The following is a 20924-nucleotide window of genomic DNA, read 5'->3' on the forward strand; positions in this document are numbered from 1 at the left end:
CAGATACAAAATTAACTCAAAAAAATCAGTAGCACTCCTGTATACAAAAGACAAAAGGGCTGAGAAAGAAATTAGAGAAACAACACCCTTCACAATAACCACAAATGACATAAAGTACCTTGTTGTAACCCTCAACAAGCAAGTCAAAGACTTGTATGAAAAAAATTCAAGTCTCTGAAGAAAGAATTAGAAGAAGATATAAGAAGATGGAAAGATCACCCATGCTCATGGCTTGGCAGGATTAACATAGCAAAAATGGCCATCTTACCAAAAGCAATCTACAAATTTAATGCAATTCCCATTAAATTGCCAATTCTTTACAGACCTGGAAAGAAAAATTCTCAACTTTGTATGGAATAACAAGAAACTCAGAATTGCTAAAACAATCCTCTACAATAAACGATCTTCTGGAGGTATCTCCATCCCTGATCTCAAGATGTACTATAGAGCAACAGTTTTAAAAACTGCATGGTACTGGCATAGAAACAGAATGGTGGATCAATGGAATCGAACAGAAGATCCAGATATAAATCCACGCACTTATGGACACCTCATTTTTGACAAAGATGCCAAAACCATACAATGGAAAAAAAGATAGCATCTTCAACAAATAGTGCTGGTCCAACTGGATGTCTACATGTAGAAAAATGCAAATAGATCCATACTTATCACCATGCACAAAACTGAAGTCCAAGTGGATCAAAGACCTCAACATAAAACCAGACACATTAAATCGGCTAGAAAAAAAAGTTTTGGGGAATACCCTAGAACTCATTGGTACATGAGAAAACTTCCTGAACAGAACACCAACAGCACAGGCTCTAAGAGCAACAATTAATAAATGAGACCTCATGAAATTGAAAAGCTTCTGTAAAGCAAAGGACACAGTCATCAAAACAAAGCAACTGCCTACAGATTGGGAAAGAATCATCACCAACCCTTTATCTGACAGAGGACTCATATCAAGTATATATAAAGAACTAAAGAAGCTGAAAAGCAACAAATCAAATAATTCACTTAAAAAATGGGGAACAGACCTAAACAGAGAATTCTCTGTAGAGGAATATCGAATGGCAGAGAAGCACTTAAAGAAATGCTCAACCTCATTATCCATTAGGGAAACGCAAATCAAAACGACCCTGAGATTTCACCTTACACCCATGAGAATGGCCAAGATCAAAAACGCAAGTGACAACTCATGCTGGAGAGGTTGTGGAGAAAGGGGAACCCTTCTACACTGCTAGTGGGAGTGTAAACTTGTACAACCACTCTTGAAATCTATCTGGCGCTTTCTCAGACAACTAGGAATAGCACTTCCTCAAGATCCAGCCATACCACTCCTAGGCATATACCCAAAAAAAGGCTCAAGTACACAAAAAGGACATTTGTTCAACCAAGTTTGTAGCAGCTTTATATGTAATAGCCAGAAGGTGGAAAAAGCCCAGATGCCCCTCATCTGAATAATGGATGCAGAAATTGTGGTACATCTATACAATGGAGTATTACTCAGCAATGAAAAATAAGGATATCATGAAATATGCAGGTAAATGGTGGGACCTGGAAAGGATCTTCCTGAGTGAGTTGTCCCAGAAGCAAAAAGACACACACGGTATATAAGCACTCATATAAACATACAACATAGAATAAACACACTGAAATCTACACATCTAAACATACTAAGCAAAAGAGAAGACCCTTACTAAAATGTTCAATCCCCATTCTGAAAGGCAAAGAGGATGGACATCAGAAGAAGAAGAAAACAGGAAACAACCTAGGAACCTGCTACAGAGGGCCTCTGAAAGCCAGAAGAAGAAAACAGAAAACAACCTTGGAACCTGCCACAGAGGGCCTCTGAAAGCCTCTGCCCTATAGACTATCAAAGCAGATGCTGAGCCTGATGGCCAAATGATGGGCAGAGTGAATGGAATATTATGTAAGAATTGGGAAATATAAGAGCTAGAGAAGACAGGAACTCCACAAGGAGAGCAACAGAACAAGAAAGTTTGAACACAGGGAACTTCCCAGAGACTCATACTCTAACCAAGAAGTATTCATGGAGATAACCTAGAACCCTGAAAAGGCAGAGACTTCTGATGAGAACTGATAGACTAAGATCAGAAAGAAGGAGAGGAGGACCTCCCCTATCAGTGGACTTGGGGAGGGAAACATGCAGAAAAGAGGAGGGGTGGTGGGATCAGGAGGGGAGGAGAGAGGGGCTATGGGAGGATACAAAATGAATAAAGTGTAATTAATAAAAGTTAAAGAAAAAAAAAGAATACAAGAAGCCTACAGAACAGTGAATAAATTATACCAGAAAAGAAAATTCTCCTGCCACATAATAATCAAAACAGTAAGCATAGAGAACAAAGAAAAAATAGTAAAAGCTGCAAGGGAAAAAGGCCAAGTAACATATAATGGCAAACCCATTAGAATCACACCTGACTTTTCAAAAGAGACTACGAAAGCCAGAAGGACCTGGACAGATATGATGCAGACCCTAAGAGAAAACAGAAATCAGCCCAGGCTACTATATTCAGCAAAACTTTCAGTACTCATGGACAGAGCAAACAAGATATTCAATGACAAAAACAAATTTCAACAATACCTACACACAAATCTTGAAGTTAAAATACAACCCAAGAAAATTAGCTACTTTCAAGAAAACACAGGAAATAATTAAAGTCACTACAGTAAAACACACACACACACACAAAAAAGAATCAATGAAGCACACAACCCTATGATCACAGCCAACATCAAAATCAAAAGGTCTAACAGCCATGGTCATTAATCTCTCTCAACATCAAGAAACTCATTTCTCCAATAAAAAGACACAGAATAACAGAATGGATACATAAACAAAACCCAGCAATTTGTTGCATATAAGAAACAGACCTAAGTCAAAAAGATAAACATTACCTGAGGGTAAAGGCTTGGAAGATGGCTTTCCAAGCAAATGGACACAAGAAGCAAGCAGGAGTCGCCATTCTAATACCTGATAAAATAGACTTTCAACTAAAATTAATCAAAAGAGATGGGGAAGGACACTTCATACTCATCAAGGGAAAATTCCACCAGGAAGACATCACAATCCTGAACATCTATGCCCCAAATACAAGGACACCCACATTTGTAAAAGAAACATTGGTAAAACTTAAACCACACATAGATCACCACAAATTAATAGTGGGAGACTTCAACACCCCACTCTTAACAAAGGACAGGACAACAAAACAGAAATTAAAAAAAAAAACAAAACAAAACAAAACAATGTCTCTAACAGAAGTCATTGATCAAAAGTACCTAACAGACATTTAGAGTATCTTACACCCAAACACAAAAGAATTTACCTTCTTCTCAGTACCTCATGGAACCTTCTCCAAAATAGACCATATGGTTGGTCACAAAGCAAGCCTCAACAGATACAAGAAGATTGAAACAATCCCAGGATCCTATCTGAGCACCATGGAATAAAGCTGGACAACAGAACAACAACATATCTTTGCTATTTCAAGAACAACAGAAATAGCAAAGAGCCTACACACACATGGAAACTGAACAACTTGCTACTAAATGACCAATGGGTTAGGGAAGAAATAAAGAAAGAAATTAAAGTCTTCCTAGAACTCAATGAAAATGAAGGCATAACATAGCCAAAATTGTGGGACATAATGAAAACAGTGCTAAGAGGAAAGTTCTTAGCAATAAGCGCATTCAAGAGGAAATTCGAGACAGCTCATTCAAACACCTTAATGGCTTACCTAAAAATCCTAGAAAACGAAGAAGTAGACACACCAAAAAGGAGTAGACAACTGGAAATGATCAAACTCAGGGCTGAAATCAATCAATTAGAAACAAATAAAACAATTAAAAGAATCAATGAAACCAAGAGCTGGTTCTTTGAGAAAATCAACAAGACAGACAAACCCTTAGCCAAGCTAACTAAAAGGCAAAGAGACACCATCCAAATCAACAAAATCAGAAAAGAAAAGGGGGACATAACTACAGACACTGAAGAAATCCAAACAATCATTAGGACTTACTTCAAAAGTCTATATGCCACAAAATTTGAAAATCTAAAATAAATGGACAATTTTCTTGATCTATTTGACTTCCCAAAGGTGAATCAGGACCAGGTAAATCAATTAAATTGTTCAATATTTCCCCCAAGGAAATAGAAGCTATCATCGAAAGTCTTGTACCCAAAAACAGCCCAGGACGAGATGGTTTCAGCACAGAATTCTACCAGACCTTCAAAGAAAAGCTAAATCCAGTTCTCTTCAAACTATTCCACAAAATAGGAACAGAAGGAACATTACCAAACTCATTCTATGAAGCCACAGTCACCTTGGTACCTAAACCTCACAAAGACCCAACAAAGAAAGAGAATTTCAGGCCAATCTCCCTTATGAACATTGATGCAAAAATACTTAACAAAATACTTGAAAACAGAGTATAAGAACACATCAAAGATATCATCCACTCTGACCAAGTAGGCTTCATCCCAGGTATGCAGGGGTGGTTCAATAAATGGAAATCCATCAATGTGATCCACTAAATTAAGAAACTGAAAGAAAAAAAAAACACATGATAATCTCCCTAGATGCTGAAAAAACATTTAACAAAATGCAAAATCCATGTTTAAAGTATTGGAGAGATCAGGGATATGAGGCACATAATTAAACATAGTAAAGGCAATATACAACAAGCCTATAACCAAAATCAAACTCAATGGAGAGAAAGTTAAAGCAATCCCACTGAAATCAGGGACAAGACAAGTCTGCCCACTCTCTCCTTATCTCTTTAACATAGTTCTGGAATTCGATGCTAGAGCAATAATACAATTGAAAGAGATCAAGGGCATATAAACTGGAAAGGAAGAGGTCAAATTATCACTATTTGCAGATGATATGAAACTCTACCTGAGTGACCCCAAAAACTCCACCAGGGAACTCCTACAGCTGATAAACTCCTTCAGCAATATGGCTGGATATAAAATTAACAAACAAACAAACAAACAAAAAACAGTAGCCCTTCTGTATAAAAAAAGACAGAAGAGCTGAGAAAGAAAATAGGGAAAAAAACACCCTTTACAATAACCACAAATGACATAAAGTACCTTGGTGTAACCCTAACCAAACAAGTCAAAGAGTCAAAGACTTGTATGAAAAAAATTTCAAGTCTCTGAAGAAAGAATTAGAAGAAAATATCAGAAGATGGAAAGATCTCCCATGCTCATGGCTTGGCAGCATTAACATAGCAAAAATGGCCATCTTACCAAAAGCAACATACAAATTCAGTGCAAATCCCATCAAATTACCAACACAATTCTTTATAGACCTGGAAAGGAAAATTCTCACCTTCATATGGAATAACAAGAAACCCAGAATTGCTAAAACAATCCTCCACAATAAAAGATCTTCTGGAGGTATCTCCATCCCTGATCTTAAGCTGTACTATTGAGCAGCAGTAATAAAATCTGCATGGTACTGGCATAGAAACAGAATGGTGGATCAATAGAACCGAACAGAAGACCCAGAAATAAACCCACACACTTATGGACACCTGATCTTTGACAAAGATGCCAAAACCATACAATGGAAAAAAGATAGCATCTTCAACAAATTGTGCTGGTCTAAGTGGATGTCTACATGTAGAAAAATGCAAATAGATCCATACTTATCACCCTGCACAAAACTAAAGTCCAAGTGGATCAAAAACCTCAACATACAATCAGACCATTAAATCGGTTAGAAGAAAAAGTGGAGAAAACCCTAGAACTCATTGGTACAGGAGAAAACTTCCTGAACAGAACACCAACAGCACAGGCTCTAAGATCATCAATCAATAAATGGGACCTCATGAAACTGAAAAGCTTCTGTAAAGCAAAGGACACCATCATGAAAACAAAATGACTGCCTACAGATTGGGAAAGAATCTTCACCAACCCTTTATCTGACAGAGGACTCATATCAAGTATATATAAAGAACTAAAGAACCTGAAAAGCAACAAACCATTAATCCAATTAAAAAATGGGGAACAGGGCTAAACAGAGAACTTTATGTAGAGGAATATCAAATGGCAGAGAAACACTTAAAGAAATGCTCAACCTCATTAGCCATTATGGGAAATGCAAATCAAAAAGGACCCTGAGGTTTCACCTTATACCCATCAAAATGGCCAAGATCAAAAACTCAAGTGACAACACATGCTGGAGAGTTTGGGTAGAAAAGGGAACCTTCCTCCACTGCTGGTGGGAATGTAAACTTTTACAATCACTCTTGAAATCAATCTGCCACATTCTCAGGCATCTAGGAATATTGCTTCCTCAAGATCCAGCCATACCATTTCTAGGCATATATCCAAAAGAGGCTCAAGTACACAATGAGGACATTTGCTCAACCATGTTTATAGCAGCTTTATTTGTAATAGCCAGAAGCTGGAAACAGCCCAGTTGCCCCTCAACTGAAGAATGGAAGCAGAAATTTTGGTACATCTACACAATGGAGAATTACTCAGCAATGAAAAATAAGGAAATGTCAGACTGCCTCTGACATGAACTGATTGGCCTGCTCTTTGATTACCTCCCCCTGAGGGGGGAGTATCCTTACCAGGCCACAGAAGATGATAATGCAGCCACTCCTGATTTGATCTAATAGAATAAGATCAGAAGGAAGGAGAGGAGTTCCTCCCCTATCAGTGGACTTGGGGAAAGTCATGTGTGAAGAAGGAAGAGGGAGGGTGCAACAGGGAGAGGAAGAGGAAGGGGCTTCTATGAGGATACAAAGTTAATAAAGTGTAATTAATAAAGTAAAAAATTAAAAAAATACTATTTACTTGATTTAATCAACAATTACATAATTTTTTGTTTTTCTAAAATATGTTTTTGCCTGTTTATATTTTAAAGATTTTAAACATTGAAAAGTGTCCTATAGTGTGGGTGCTACAGAGTTAAGGTGTAAAAATACAATGACATAGAAATTCAACAGGAATATACATGCATATTTGAATATTATAAAATATAGGAGTATTATTAATATAAGAAAAGAACGAGGATATATTATAGTTTGTATATATATATGTAATTGAGAACAACTAAAAAACACACTGAAACATGTCTTTAAACCACAGAAACATCTACAACTTGAATAACAAGTTCTAGTGATGCGAAAGTAAAGAAGAATAGTTTATATAGACAGAGATTCTCTAGGTTATACCCTTGAAGAACTTGCCGTTTTGAGAAGTTAGTAAAACAAAGAAAAAATTATGACCATCTTTGATAAAGAAAAGTGAGAATTTCCAAAATTCCTCATTTCATGCATCAAAAAAAAAAATGTTTTCCTTTGCTACCTTAGAACAGATAGGTTAGAGTAAAGTAATCCAAACTTGAAATACCTTTTCAACCTAAGATCTTTACTGCTTTCTAAGTGGTATTTCCATGCATGGTAGGATTCAAAGCAGGATAAAATGATGACTAGAATGATAGAACACTTCAAGCTTTCAGAGTAACCACAGTGATTAACAGAAATACAATATATCAATACACATAGAGCTCACTATACAGTGAATACGATGGTGTACTTGTATGTGCATATTTACACACACACACACACACACACTCACACACTTCAGATCCTGCATTATTAAAGCTCAAAAGAAAACTGGAGGCATGTTAGCTTTCTTACAAGATATCAAATGTAGCCTTGAAAAAACTCAATTTCAGTGAAATTATTTTCCAAAAGGACAATAACTATATTTGGAGTATCAATTTACCTCTTCTGTGTTTTCATTTAAAATGAGCTGTTATCGACTTCTTAAATTATTGGATTCCAGCAAGCAAAACCAAGGCAATAAACAGAGGGAAGGAAAAAAAAGAATAAAGCTGTACATACTGTGTTGAATTCTGCTAGGCATGTGGAGTGAAGTACTGATAGGAAGAACATACTGCCAGAAACCCAGACAGAAAGTGGACAACAGCAAACCACAAACAAAACATCAGAACCAGAGATGGAATGCAGGAATCTGAAATTGAGGAACTATTGGTGTTTATCATTCCCTTCCTGCTACCATTGGCAGAGAGGCAAATAATTGGACAGACAGTGGAAGAAGCCTAACAGAGACTGTGTCCACAGTATTCTTAACTCCACTTACTGAGGAGAATGTCACACACACAGCTTCAGACAAGTGGTAGGAACCCTAAACCTGAATGTCTACAAAACTCCTTGCTTTCCACCACCCCCATTCCTGCCTTTGATCAATGAAACAAGGGATTGGTCAGAATCATGGCAGAGAACTATAGAATGTAGTGTGATGAAGTACACTAATGGAAAAATAGGCCTCAAACTGAAAGTGGAAATAACAGCAGAAGGGGATCTGAAGCTGAGAGAGTCTTAACACCTTGTACCCTAATCGTGGCAGGTGGCAGGACAGAGTCACATGATCACAGGATGCATGTAGAAAATTTGTAGCACTGTCTTGATGGCTAGAAATAAGGTAAATACTAGGGTTGACCATCTCTTTACCAGGAAGAGAGCTTAGTGTACTATGTCGTATTTTGTCACATACTTTAATTTAAATGCATATATATATATATATATATATATAGTTGTTTCTAATTTTAGCATGAACTCTTTTGTAGTTGACTGTATTTCTATGTACATACATAAAAGTATAACTTTATAATTGAAATATAAACCATATTAAATTTAATATATTTTCGAGATTTAGAACTATATTTTTTATTGAACTGATATTTTTAAATAATCTCAATAAAGTCTCTTGTAAGGTTCATGAATAATATATTTTCAGATGGCCTGGATTAACATTAAAGGCCAGTATAATTGAATTTCCAATGGAGTATTATACATCTCTACTCTTGAAATAGTGTAGAGATCCTTCAAAAAATAACTGAAAATTCTTATTGTTAGAAAATTTACTCAGTGTGTCTGATTTTATGTTGAGGTCTTTGATTCACTTGGACTTTAGTTTTTTGCAGGGTAATAAATATGGATCTATTTTCATTTTTCTGCATATAGACATCAAGTTGGACCAGCACCATTTTTTGAAGATACTGTCTTTTTTCCAATGAATGGTTGTGGCTACTTTGTCAAAAATCAAGCATCCTTTGGTGTGTGGATTTATTTCTCTTCTATTCCGTTCCATCGATCCACCATTCTGTTTCTATGCCAATACCATCCAGTTTTTATTACTATTGCTCCGTAGTACAGCTTGAAATCGGGGATGGAAATACCTCCTGACGATCATTTTGGAAATTCTGAGTTTTTTGTTTCTTCAGATGAAGTTGAGAATTTTTCTTTCAAGGTCTGTAAAGAATTGTGTTGGTATCTTGATGGGAACTATATTGAATCTGTAGATTGTTTTTGGCAGAATGGTCATTTTCATTAGGTTAATCCTACTGATCCATGAGCATGGAAGAGCTTTACATCTTCTGATACCCTTCTTCAATTTCTTTCTTCAGAGACTTGAGGTTGTTTTTGTTTTGTTTTGTTTTGTTTTTTCCTAACATGTCTTTCACTTGCTTGGTAAGAGTCTCACCACGGTACTTTATGTTACTAGTGGCTATCATGAAGGGTACTCTTTTCGTAATTTCTTTCTTGGACCTTTTGTCTTTGGTATATAGGAGGGCTTCTGATTTTTTTGACTTTATTTTGTATCCAGCCACTTTGAGAAAGGTGTTTATCAGCTGAAGGAGTTGTCTGCTTGACTTTTTGGAGTTTGGAATGAGTGAGGTATCCCAGAAGCAGAAAGACACACACAGTGTATACTCACTTATAAGTGGATACTAGACCTAAAAGATAGGATAAACATAATAAAATCTGTACACCTAAAGAAGCTAAACTAGAAAGAGGACCCTGGCTTATATGATCATTCCTCACTTAGAAAGACAAATTGAATGGACATTGGAAGTAGGAGAAAACAAGAAACAGGACAGAAGACTACCGTGGAGGGCCTCTGAAAGACTCTACCTAGCAGTGTATCAAAGCAGATGCTGAGACTCACAGCTAAACCATGGGCAGAGTACAGGGAGTCATATGAAAGAAGGGAAAATTAGTAAGACCTGGAAAGAACAGGAGTTCCAGAAGGATCAAATATATCTGGACACAGTGGTCTTTTCTGAGACTGATTCTCCAACCAAAGACCGTACATGGATATAACCTAGAACCCCTGCTCAGATGTAGCCCATGGCAGCTCAGTCTCCAAGTGGGCACCCTAGTAAGGGGAATAGGGACTGTCTCTGACATGAACTCAGTGGCGGGCTCTTTGACTCCCCAGCCAGCCCCGACAGAGGAACATCTTTACTAGGCCACAGAGGAGCACAATGCAGCCAGTCCTGATAAGCTATTCCGGGATGGAAGGGGAGGAGGACCTCCCCATCAGTAGACTTAGAGAAGGGCAGGGAGTATATGAGGGAAGGAGGATGGGATTGGGAGGGAATGAGGAAAGGGCTACAGCTAGGATACAAAGTAAATAAACACTAATTAATATAAAAAAATAAAAATGTAATGAAAAAAAGAAAATTTACTCACTTATTCATGAATAATTTATGGTTAAAGAATCAACAAGGAAACTTAAAATAATTTGAATGGAATTTTTGGTGATTAAAGGTACTCGCTGCAGGCAACATTTTATACACATATCACAAAAGTTAAAATAAATTAAATGACAAGGCAGTGTTGGTGCCTTCCTTTAATCTCAGTACTTGGGAAGCAGAGGCAGACAGGTGTACACAGAAAACCCTGCTTCAAACAACCAAAGAATAAACAAATAAATAAATGATATAGGTGGACATCAAACTTAAAATAAATTATCCAGGCATGTTTAATCTGTAGTGTGCACCTATGATGCCAGCCTGGCGCACAGAATGAGTCTAGGAAAGCCAAGGGTATACAGAAAACACCTGCCTCTAAAACTCCAAAAGTAAATAAATAAAGAAGACAGGAAAATAATAACTTGTGGCACAAAATACTGGAGTTTGAATATATAGAATAGCAAAGAACAAAAAGCAGTATTAATTCTTAAAATGTATAAATATACAAAATTCAGCATATATATAAAAGCTTTCTTTTGTTTTATAGAAGAAAGTTGATAAATTAGTGAAAAACTTGAAAAATGAAAAATAGAGAAAGGTAGAAATTAATTAGGAAAATATAAGTAGCACCATTTTGTAATATAAACCACGAAATGCAAAACTTCAGAATAGCAAATCTATTTTTTACTCAATTAAAAGGAGTTCTCAAGAAGTCCAAGTTTGCTACCTACAGACCTTTCCCACTCTCTCTAGAACCCCTGAATGGACGTGCTCTGGACTCTAAGAGTACGCAGATGCCATCCAAGATCACTATGCCGTACAAAGTTTCAAATGGCAAGGCAAAGGACACTATCAATAGGATAAAAGAAACAGCCTATAAAATAGGAAAGAGATTGTTGCCTACTCTACATCTGATTAAAATCTAACATCTAATATATAAAAAAACTAAAGAAATTAGATATTAAAAACAAATGATTCAATTAAATGGAATATATATCTTCCCTCCTATATACTCAGAATGTTTTGTTGTTGTTGTTGTTGTTTTCCCCCATTTCTATCCATATGCCTACAAATTTCATGACATCCTTTAAAAAAACTGTTGAATAATACTAATTGTGCAAATGATAAACAATTTCTTTATCTATTCTTCAGTTGAGGGACAGCTAGGTTGTATCCAGTTTCTTGTTATTATGAATAAAGTCAAAGTGAACATAGTTGAGAAAGGATCCTAGTGATAGAATGAAACATCTTTTAGGAATATGCCCAAGACCTGGGTCTTAAAGTAGATAGATTCTCCATTTTCTGAGTAACTCCCATATTGATTTTCATAATGGTTGTACAAGTTTTCACTCCCAGCAGCAGCTGGGGTTGTATTCCTTTTGCTCAACATACTCACCAGCATGAGCTGTAACTTGTGTAACTGGTCTTATCCAATTTGACAGGCATAAGATAAAATTTCAAAATAGTTTGAGTTATGTTTCCTGGATGACTAAGAATACTTTATATTTCTTTAAGTGTATCTCATCCATTTGAGGATTCTCTACTAATAAATCCAGACCAAGAATGGTAAATATGGCATGTATTCACTAATAAGCAGATATTCACTGCTTAGTAAATGATAATCAAGCTAAAATCCATAGATGCAGAAAGGTTAGGTAAAGAAGAGATTTTTTGTGGGAAAGCATTAATCCCCCTGCGATCAGGAAATTAGTCTACAGATGGACTGGGGGGTGGTGGGAATGGGAGAAGGAGGCATCAGGTATTGTGGGGGAATAAATGGAGGGAGAGATTGAAGGGAAAAACAGTTGAAACTGGGGGACAATTGAGAATCAGTGTGGAAACCTAGTGCAGTAGAAATTTCCTGGAATCAATGAGGGTGACCTTAACTAAGACTCCTAGTAATGGAGGAAACAGAGCCTGAACTGGCCATCTTCTAAAGTTAGGCAAGATTTCCAGTGGGGGGACTGGGTGATATTCAGTTAATTTTTTGCTGAGGAGGTGCTGTCGAGATCCCTAAACAACACAGACTGGTGTTAGTACATCAGAGGTTGTCCTATAAAAACTGACAGCAGGAACCATTGCTAAGAACTACTACTATTTAGTTATTAAACTTAGAGGGGTGAAGCTGGTACAATTTATGGTAGAACCATAAGTTCTAGTCTCTTGGTAGGTGAAGGTACTCTCCCAGCTTTGGAAAGAGGAACCTGAACACCAACCCAGCCAAAAAAACACCCTCTACATATAACATGTCCTGTCCTGCCTGCAAGATGTGATAAAGCAATGGTGACTCAGAATGTGTAACAGTGGCCACTCAATATCTAGTTTTTCTTGAGGCCTACCCCGTAATTGATACCTGGCACTGCCTGATGTCCAGAAACAAGAAACTAGATAGCCCACAGACCCAGAGTAGAACCAAACACTAAAGGCATAAAAGAAACCAGTAAAACGATTCCTAATGATAGTCTGCTATAACCATGGATCAATTCTTGTCCAGTAGTCTTCAGAGAGATTTCCTATGGCAGGAGATGGGAGTGGGTGCAAATACCCACAGACAGACATTATTCGGAGAGAATATCTAAATTGGAGGTGTCCTTTGTGTGTCCCCCCTTGGAGATGGAAGGACTCTGTGGAAGAACTGGAGGAATGACTGTAAGAGTCAGAGGGGATGGAGAATACCAAGAAAACCTGGCACACCAAATCAACTAAACAGGGTCCACATGGGCTCAGAGAGAGTGGAAAGGAAAGGTCAGGACCTGCATGGGTCTGCATCATGTCTTCTGGGTATATATGTTAGGACTGTTAGCTTGGCGTTTGTTGTGGGACTCCTCAGAGTGGAAATGTGTGTATCTCTGAATCTTTTTATCAGCTTTTGAAACTTTTTTTTCTTCTATTTAATTGCCTTGTTTTATTGGACCTTGCTTTGTCCTCTATAACTGTTGTCTCTTGGAGACCTGCTTTTTCTGAAAGGAAATGGAGGACAAGTGATTCTAGAAATGAAGGAAGGTGGCAGGGTGGAGGTAGAAGGAGTGGAGGGAGAGAAACCTGTCATGGGGATGTATTGCATGACAAAATTATTTTCAAAAGAATTTAGATTTAATCAACAAATATATAACAATATGCATTCAAAAGAAATACAACAGAAAGTTTCATTTTTCTTAAATAAATTGCATATTTAATGCAAAATTTAACATATCAATGACTAGATTTAGAAAACATTAAGGGGAAATTATACAAAACAATATTAAAAGCATAATTTATGACAACTTATTCAGGACATATTAGAAAATAGAAAGGAAAAGACTACAAATAATTTCATTAGTCTGGCTTACTAGGATCAAAACGTAGAAAAGGAAATTCAAGAAAATCTTTCCTTGATATTAATAAAAGTAGTTATTTAAAATTTATCAAATTACAATACCATTTAAGACTTGGATATCAAGATAGATAAATCCTATATAGATGTATTTTATAAAGCATATGAACAACTTAGTAGGTAAAAAGATTTTATTGGATGAATCATCATGATAATGACAACAAGTGACTACAGAAATCTAATAAGCATAAAAGAAATCCACCATCAGTAAGACAATACTGGTGAAGCTCTGCATGTTTACATTTCTAATGAGACAAAGAAAGATTTTTTCATCAATTTCTCAAATAACAAAAGTACCAGTAAGTCATGAAAATTGAAAAACATGTATATCAAATGGAAATTTTATTTTATTTTATTTTATTTTTCTCATTAGTTACATTTTGTTAATTCTGTATCCCAGCTGTATCCCACATTCCCTTCCCAATCCCACCCTCCCTCCCTCATCTCCTCCCTGCCCCTTTCCAAGTCCACTGATAGAGGAGGACTTCTTCCCCTTTAATATGACTCCCTTTTGTCAGGTATTTTCAGGACTGGCTGCAAAGTCCTCCTCTGTGGCCTAACAGTACTGCTCCTCCCTTGGGAGGTGGGGAGGTCAAAGAGCCAGTCATTGAGTTCCTGTTAGAAATAGTCCCTGTTCCCCTTACTAAGGGAAACCAATTGATTACTGAGCTATCACGGGTCACATCTGAGCAGAGGTTCTAGGTTTTATCCTCTCATGGTCTTTGGTTGAGTGTCCATCTCAGAAAAGACCCTGTGCCCAGATATGCGTGGTCCTTGTGGAGCTCCTATCCTTTGCACATCAACCTCCCCTTCTTTCATATGACTCCCTGCACTCTGCCGAAGGTTTGGTTATGAGTCTTAGTATCTACTTTGGAGCACTGCTAGGTAGAGTCTTTCAGATGCTTTCTGCGGTAGACTCCTGTCATAGGTTCAATGCATATCCCATTTGTCTTTCTAAATGAGGATAGATCATCATACCCCGTCTCCACTTTCTTGATTATCTTCTTTAGGTGTATAGATTTCTTTATGTTTATCATATCTTTTAAGTCTATATAAGCGAGTATATTCCATGTTTGTCTTTCTCCTTCTGGGATACTTCACTCAGAATGATCTTTTCTAGATCCCACCATTTGACTGCAAATTTCATGATTTCCTCCTTTTTGATTGCTGGGTAGTATTCCATTGTGTAAAAATACCACAATTTCTCTATCCATTCCTCCGTTGATGGACATCTGGGTTGTTTCCAGGTTCTGACTATTACAAATAAAGCTGCTACAAACATGGTTGAGCAAATGTCCTTATTGTGTACTTGAGCAAATTTTGGGTATATGCCTAGCAGTGGTATAGCTGGGTCTTGAGGAAGTGCTATTCCTAATTGTCTGAGAAAGCACCAGATTGACTTCCAAAGTGGTTGTACCAGTTTACATTCCCACCAGCAGTGGAGTAGGGTTCCCCTTTCTCCACAACCTCTCCAGCATGTGTTGTCACTTGAGTTTTTCATCTTGGCCATTCTGATGGGTGTCAGGTGATATCTCAGGGTCGTTTTGATTTGCATTTCCCTGATGGCTAGTGAGGTTGAGCATTTCTTTAAGTGTTTCTCTGCCATTCTATATTCCTCTACAGAGAATTCTCTGTTTAGCTCCGTTCCCCATTTATTAATTGGATTACTTGGTTTACTGCTTTTCAGCTTCTTTAGTTCTTTCTATATACTGGATATTAGCCCTCTGTCAGATAAAGCGTTGGTGAAGATTCTTTCCCAATCTGTAGGCAGTCACTTTATTTTGATGATGGTGTCCTTTGCTTTACAGAAGCTTTTCAGTTTCATGGAGTCCCGTTTATTGATTGTTGCTCTTAGAGCCTGTGCTTTTGGAGTTCTGTTCAGGAAGTTGTCTCCTGTGCCAATGAGTTCTAGGCTCTTCCCCACTTTTTCTTCTAACAGATTTAGCGTATCTGGTTTTATGTTGAGGTCTTTGATCCATTTAGACTTTAGTTTTGTGCAGGGTGATAAATGTGGATCTATTTTCATTTTTCTGCAAGTAGAAATTTTATTTTAAATATGCAAAAGGCAAAGGAGCTTATGAGAACTCTAGAAGCCTATAAGAACTATTTCCAGGTCTGCCACTTCTCTTTGAAGGCCATATTTTCTCTTAGAAAATAAAGGTTCTATTATGATCAGAAAAGGAGGAAAAAAAGTTGTGCTTCACTCTGAAGAGATTAGATACCAAAAATGTAAAATATTGGAAATCCATTTAAGGGGTGTGCCCTAAACAAAAGAGGATTGTGCCTGTGATTTTGACTGTAGAATGAAAATTGCATGCAATGCTCAATATTTGGTAACACACAAGGCTTTTAATAAGGAAAATGGTGTAATAAATGAAGTGTGAGTGTATCAGACAAAGTAACCAGACATTCTGTGAATGGCAGAACAATGAGGTTTTAGTAGAGGTGGAGATTTTTTTGGAAAACGTGGATGTGTAAACAACTTGGCTACTTGAGTTGGAATTCCCCTTATTCGATACTACGATGGAGCAGCTGAGAGTGGCCATTGTCACAGTAAATTCTACCAGAGTGGACGCAGGACTAGCCACAGGATAATCATCATGGATTGCTGTAGCCATGAATCATCTGAAGGAATGGGCGGGCATGGGAGCGTTAGCAAGCCTTCTGGTGTTGGTCTCCTTGGTTTGCCTGTGGTATATATGCAAGATTAGAGTCTCACAACAGTGTGATGCAGCCATGATCATTCAGGCCTTTACAGCCATTGAGGTAGGACATTCTCCCCAAGCATGGTTGGCTACCATAAAAAGCTAAAATGTTATGCTCAGGATGCGAGGCTAAGCACTGCACTCAGGGTCAGCTGCTTTGGACCCAGAGAAGAGCATGTCTGATTGCATGCGGTTTGATGCCCCAGGTCCCGCCTCTGAGAAAAAGGTATCAGACGGGTCTGATGCTCTTTGGGTGGATGACACCTAAATGAACATCGGTACAAAGTCCCAATTTATTTCTAATATCAGAGATCAGACCTCTACTCTTGCCTGATGCGTCTAAAACAAAAAGGGGGAACTGTAGAGAGCTGCGGAATGCTAAGCCTTAAAGATGGAGCTGGTTTCTGCCGTCCACCTTCCCAATGGTAAGTGATCTCTGTCACGAACAATTCCACATTTGGCTAAGGCTGAGGATCTGGCTTGCTTCCATGTATGTGGACCTATCTGCATTGCCCACGTGGCATTCCTGGGTTGGCTACCCAGAGGCTATTTAAGCTGTGGGCTGGCTTTCCCCAGGGTCCGAGGATTGTTCAAGGTTCCTGAATAAACTGCATTGAAAAAAAAAGCTTTAAGAGATTTTCTCACTTTCATTTCATATCTGAAACCTTTGAAAAACCCGACAGTTTTAAAGTTTTATTCAGGTTCCAGTTTCTTTTGTGTTAATTTTATTTCATCTTGGTGAATTTTTGGGGGATGGGGTAGGGTGGGGGTTATTTTATCTAACAAGTAAAGAAGAGTAGTCTTATAACAAAAACAACACAAGCACAGTGAACATTTTCATATATAAATGACTATTTTGCATATTCAACTAAACAAATGCAATCAAAGACAGGTTTTCTTTTTTTTTTTTTAATTTTGTGTATGAATGCTTGACTACAGGTATGTATATATATATATATATATATATATATATATATATATATCACATGTGTGCCTAGTTTTCAGGAAGGTCCAAAGAGGAGGGTTTTGGACCTCTGTACTGAAGTTATAGATGTTTATGAGCTTCCATGTGGTGCCTGGAAATAGACATTAGGTCTTCTTATAGAGCAACCAGTACTCTTAACCAGTGAGCCTCATCCCCAGAACTATATGAGCTTAAAAAAACTATTGTGTCTATGTGTTTGCCGTGATGACTTGTCTTAGGAGTTCAAAGATTCACTTAGAAACAGCCAAATAAGTCTCCTGCTTCAGACAGAATATTACGTTAAGAGAATCGCTCAAATACCTTATTTTTTAGTAGCATAGAATATAAGAGTGTCAAAGGTTTCAGTATTACGGAGGATTGTCAAAATGTCTATTCAGTCATACACTATGTGAACCTGAGATTTTAAGAAGTCAGTCATGAAACTACCCCAGGAGCTTTTGTTCTTGCCACCTCTCTTTCTCTGTCCCTTGCTCCCTCACCTTCCCTCTCTCTCACACACCCATATAAACTGTTTGACCCCAACATCGTAAAATATTCATTTGTTCCATCCTATAACTATTCATAAAAATTTGTAGAAGTAGTCTGGACGTCTTATACTAATTAAAGGTTTGTCCTGGTTACTCTTTTCTCGAAGGAAATAACCCAGAATAGAGACACAGTTTAAGGAGAAGTTTAATAAGTGAAAGAAAGAACAGTTTAGTCCAGAGAGAGAAATTAGAGTTCATTCATTTTGGAGGCAGGGATGTACTGAGCATGGAGCAGCACACTGGCTTCTGTGCTGTTTATTTTTAAGAAGTTTTTAATTAGTCCTTGGGAGGTTGGTGGAATTCATAGTGTTAGAATGCCTTCTTTTTAAACATGTTGTAATATAACTTCTTTTGAGGATATTTCTTGCCCTGATATCCTCGAAAATTTAAATGCTGATGGTCAAAATAACACAGCAAATAAGATTCTGATATTCTTGGAGGATGCAGTCTTCACTATTGATCATATGTGACAATTAGGAAACGTCCCTGGTAAGGCAGGAGAGATTGCTCAGAAGTTAAGAGCATTGTCTGCTCTTTCTGAGGTCCTAAATTCAATCCCAACAACCACATGGTGGTTCTCAACCATCTATACCTTTTAATACCCCCTTCGGGCATGCAGGCATACATGCAGATAGAGCACTCGTACATAAAGTAAGTAAATAAAATCTTAAAAAAAAAAGAAATGAAAAGTTCCTTGGCACCTTAGGTTTTGCTCTAGAAGAAATATGAATGTATGTATGTATTTCTTTATTGTTTTTCTCTACCTTGCCTATGATACAAGGTTTTTTTTTTTTAAGTTATTCTTCTCTCATACAATAAACCCAACTTCAGCCTTCCCTCTCTCCACTCCTCCCAGCTTTCCCCACACCGTTTTTCTCCTCAAGATAATTCGTTCCTCTGTTTCCCATCAGAAAAAGAACAAGGCATACAGGGATATCAACTGAACAAGGCATAAATACGATGTAATAAGACTAGGCACAAAGCCTGACGTCAGGGCTGGGCAAGGCAACCCAGTAAGAGATAAAGGCTTCCAAGAGTATGCAAGAAAGTCAGACACATCCCTCCAGCCACTCCCACTGGTAGGAGTCCCACAAAAATACCAAGCTACCAACCATAAAATATACACAGAGGACCAAGCAGAGACCCATTTATGCTCTGTAATTGAAGCTTCAGTCTCTGTGAGCCCCTATGAGCCCCTCTTAGTGAATTCTGTGGTATGTGTTTTCCTGATGACCTTGGTTTCTCTGGTTCCTGCAATTCTTGCCCTTCCTTTTCCTCAGAATTTCTTAAGTTCCATCTAATATTTGGCTGTGTGTCTCTGTATCCTCTCCCACCAGCTGCATAAAGAAACCTCTCTAATGATTATTGCGCTTCACAGTGATTTATGAGTAAAGCAGACTGTCATTAGTAATTATGTCAATGACTTCTTTTTCCAGGCATGTTTGGTTCTACTCTCGAACTCAGAACCATCCAGATTCTGGTTATTAGCCTTCCAGGCAGTGTCATGCACGGGCTGCTTCTACTTAAGCCTGGCCTCAGGTTAGGCCAGGCATTGGTTGGCCCTCTCCCAGCACATCTTGTAGGTATGAGCGGTTGTATGTCAAAGGTTTTGTGACTGAGTTGGTGACCTTGTCCCAACACTAGAACGAGTTTTGTTGAGTTACAGAAGATAACTCTTATAGGCTCTGTACCCTCCATTACTAAGAGTCCTTCCTAGAGTTACCCTCATAGGTTCCCATAAGTAAGTTTCCATACCACTAGGTTTTAACATCACCCCACACAAATTCTGCCTAATTATAGCTGTCTCTCCACAGACTCTCTTTCAATGTTCATTTCCCCCACACCATTATAGGCTAGGTTCACAACCAAAATAGTAGAAAGAAATTAAGTGTGTCTTCTTGAATATTTAACCACAAAGGCTAATCCTGACAACAGGAGATGCAACTACTGAGACACAGTTATAGTTTTCTTTTGGCTTCTGATTCCTTGGTTGCCAGTACCTCCAAATGCAAAACTACACATGCTTCAGTAATCACTTACAAATTCATCTATACCACTTCTAGGCATTTACCCAAAAGATGCCCCACCATTCATAAGAACATTTGCTCAACTATGTTCATAGCAGCTTTATTTGTAATAGCCAGAATCTAGAAACAACCTAGATGTCCCTCAATGGAAGAATGGATACATAAAGTATGGTACATTTACACAGTGGAATACTACTCAGCAATTAAAAACAAAGAAATCATTAAATTTTCAGGCAAATGGTGGGATCTAGAAAATAACAGTCTGAGTGAGGTATCCCAGGAGCAGAAAGACACTCATAGCATATACTCACTTATAAGTTGATATTAGACATATAATATATGATAAACATACTAAAATCAGTACACCTAAAGAAGATAAGCAAGAATGAGGACCCTGGGTAAGATGATCAATTATCACTCAGAAAGGCAAACAGGATAGACATCAGAAGTAAGAGAAGCAAGAACCAGGACAGGAGCCTTCCACAGAAGGCCTCTGAAAGACATCATGGTATCAAAGAAGATACTGATACTCATGGCTAAACAATGGGCAGAGTGCCAGAATCCTTATAGAAGCAGAGGGAGATAGAAAGACCTGGAGGGGACAGGAGTTCCATAAGGAGAACAACAGAGCCAAAATATCTGGGCCCAGGTGGGCCTGCAGAGACAGATACTCCAACCAAGATTCATGCATGGAGAGATCCATGCACAGAGGAAGCCCATAGGCTGCTCAGTTTCCAAGTGTGTTCCCAAGTAATGG

This window comes from Meriones unguiculatus, chromosome 12, assembly GCF_030254825.1.
Source record: "Meriones unguiculatus strain TT.TT164.6M chromosome 12, Bangor_MerUng_6.1, whole genome shotgun sequence".
Classification (NCBI taxonomy): domain Eukaryota; kingdom Metazoa; phylum Chordata; class Mammalia; order Rodentia; family Muridae; genus Meriones; species Meriones unguiculatus.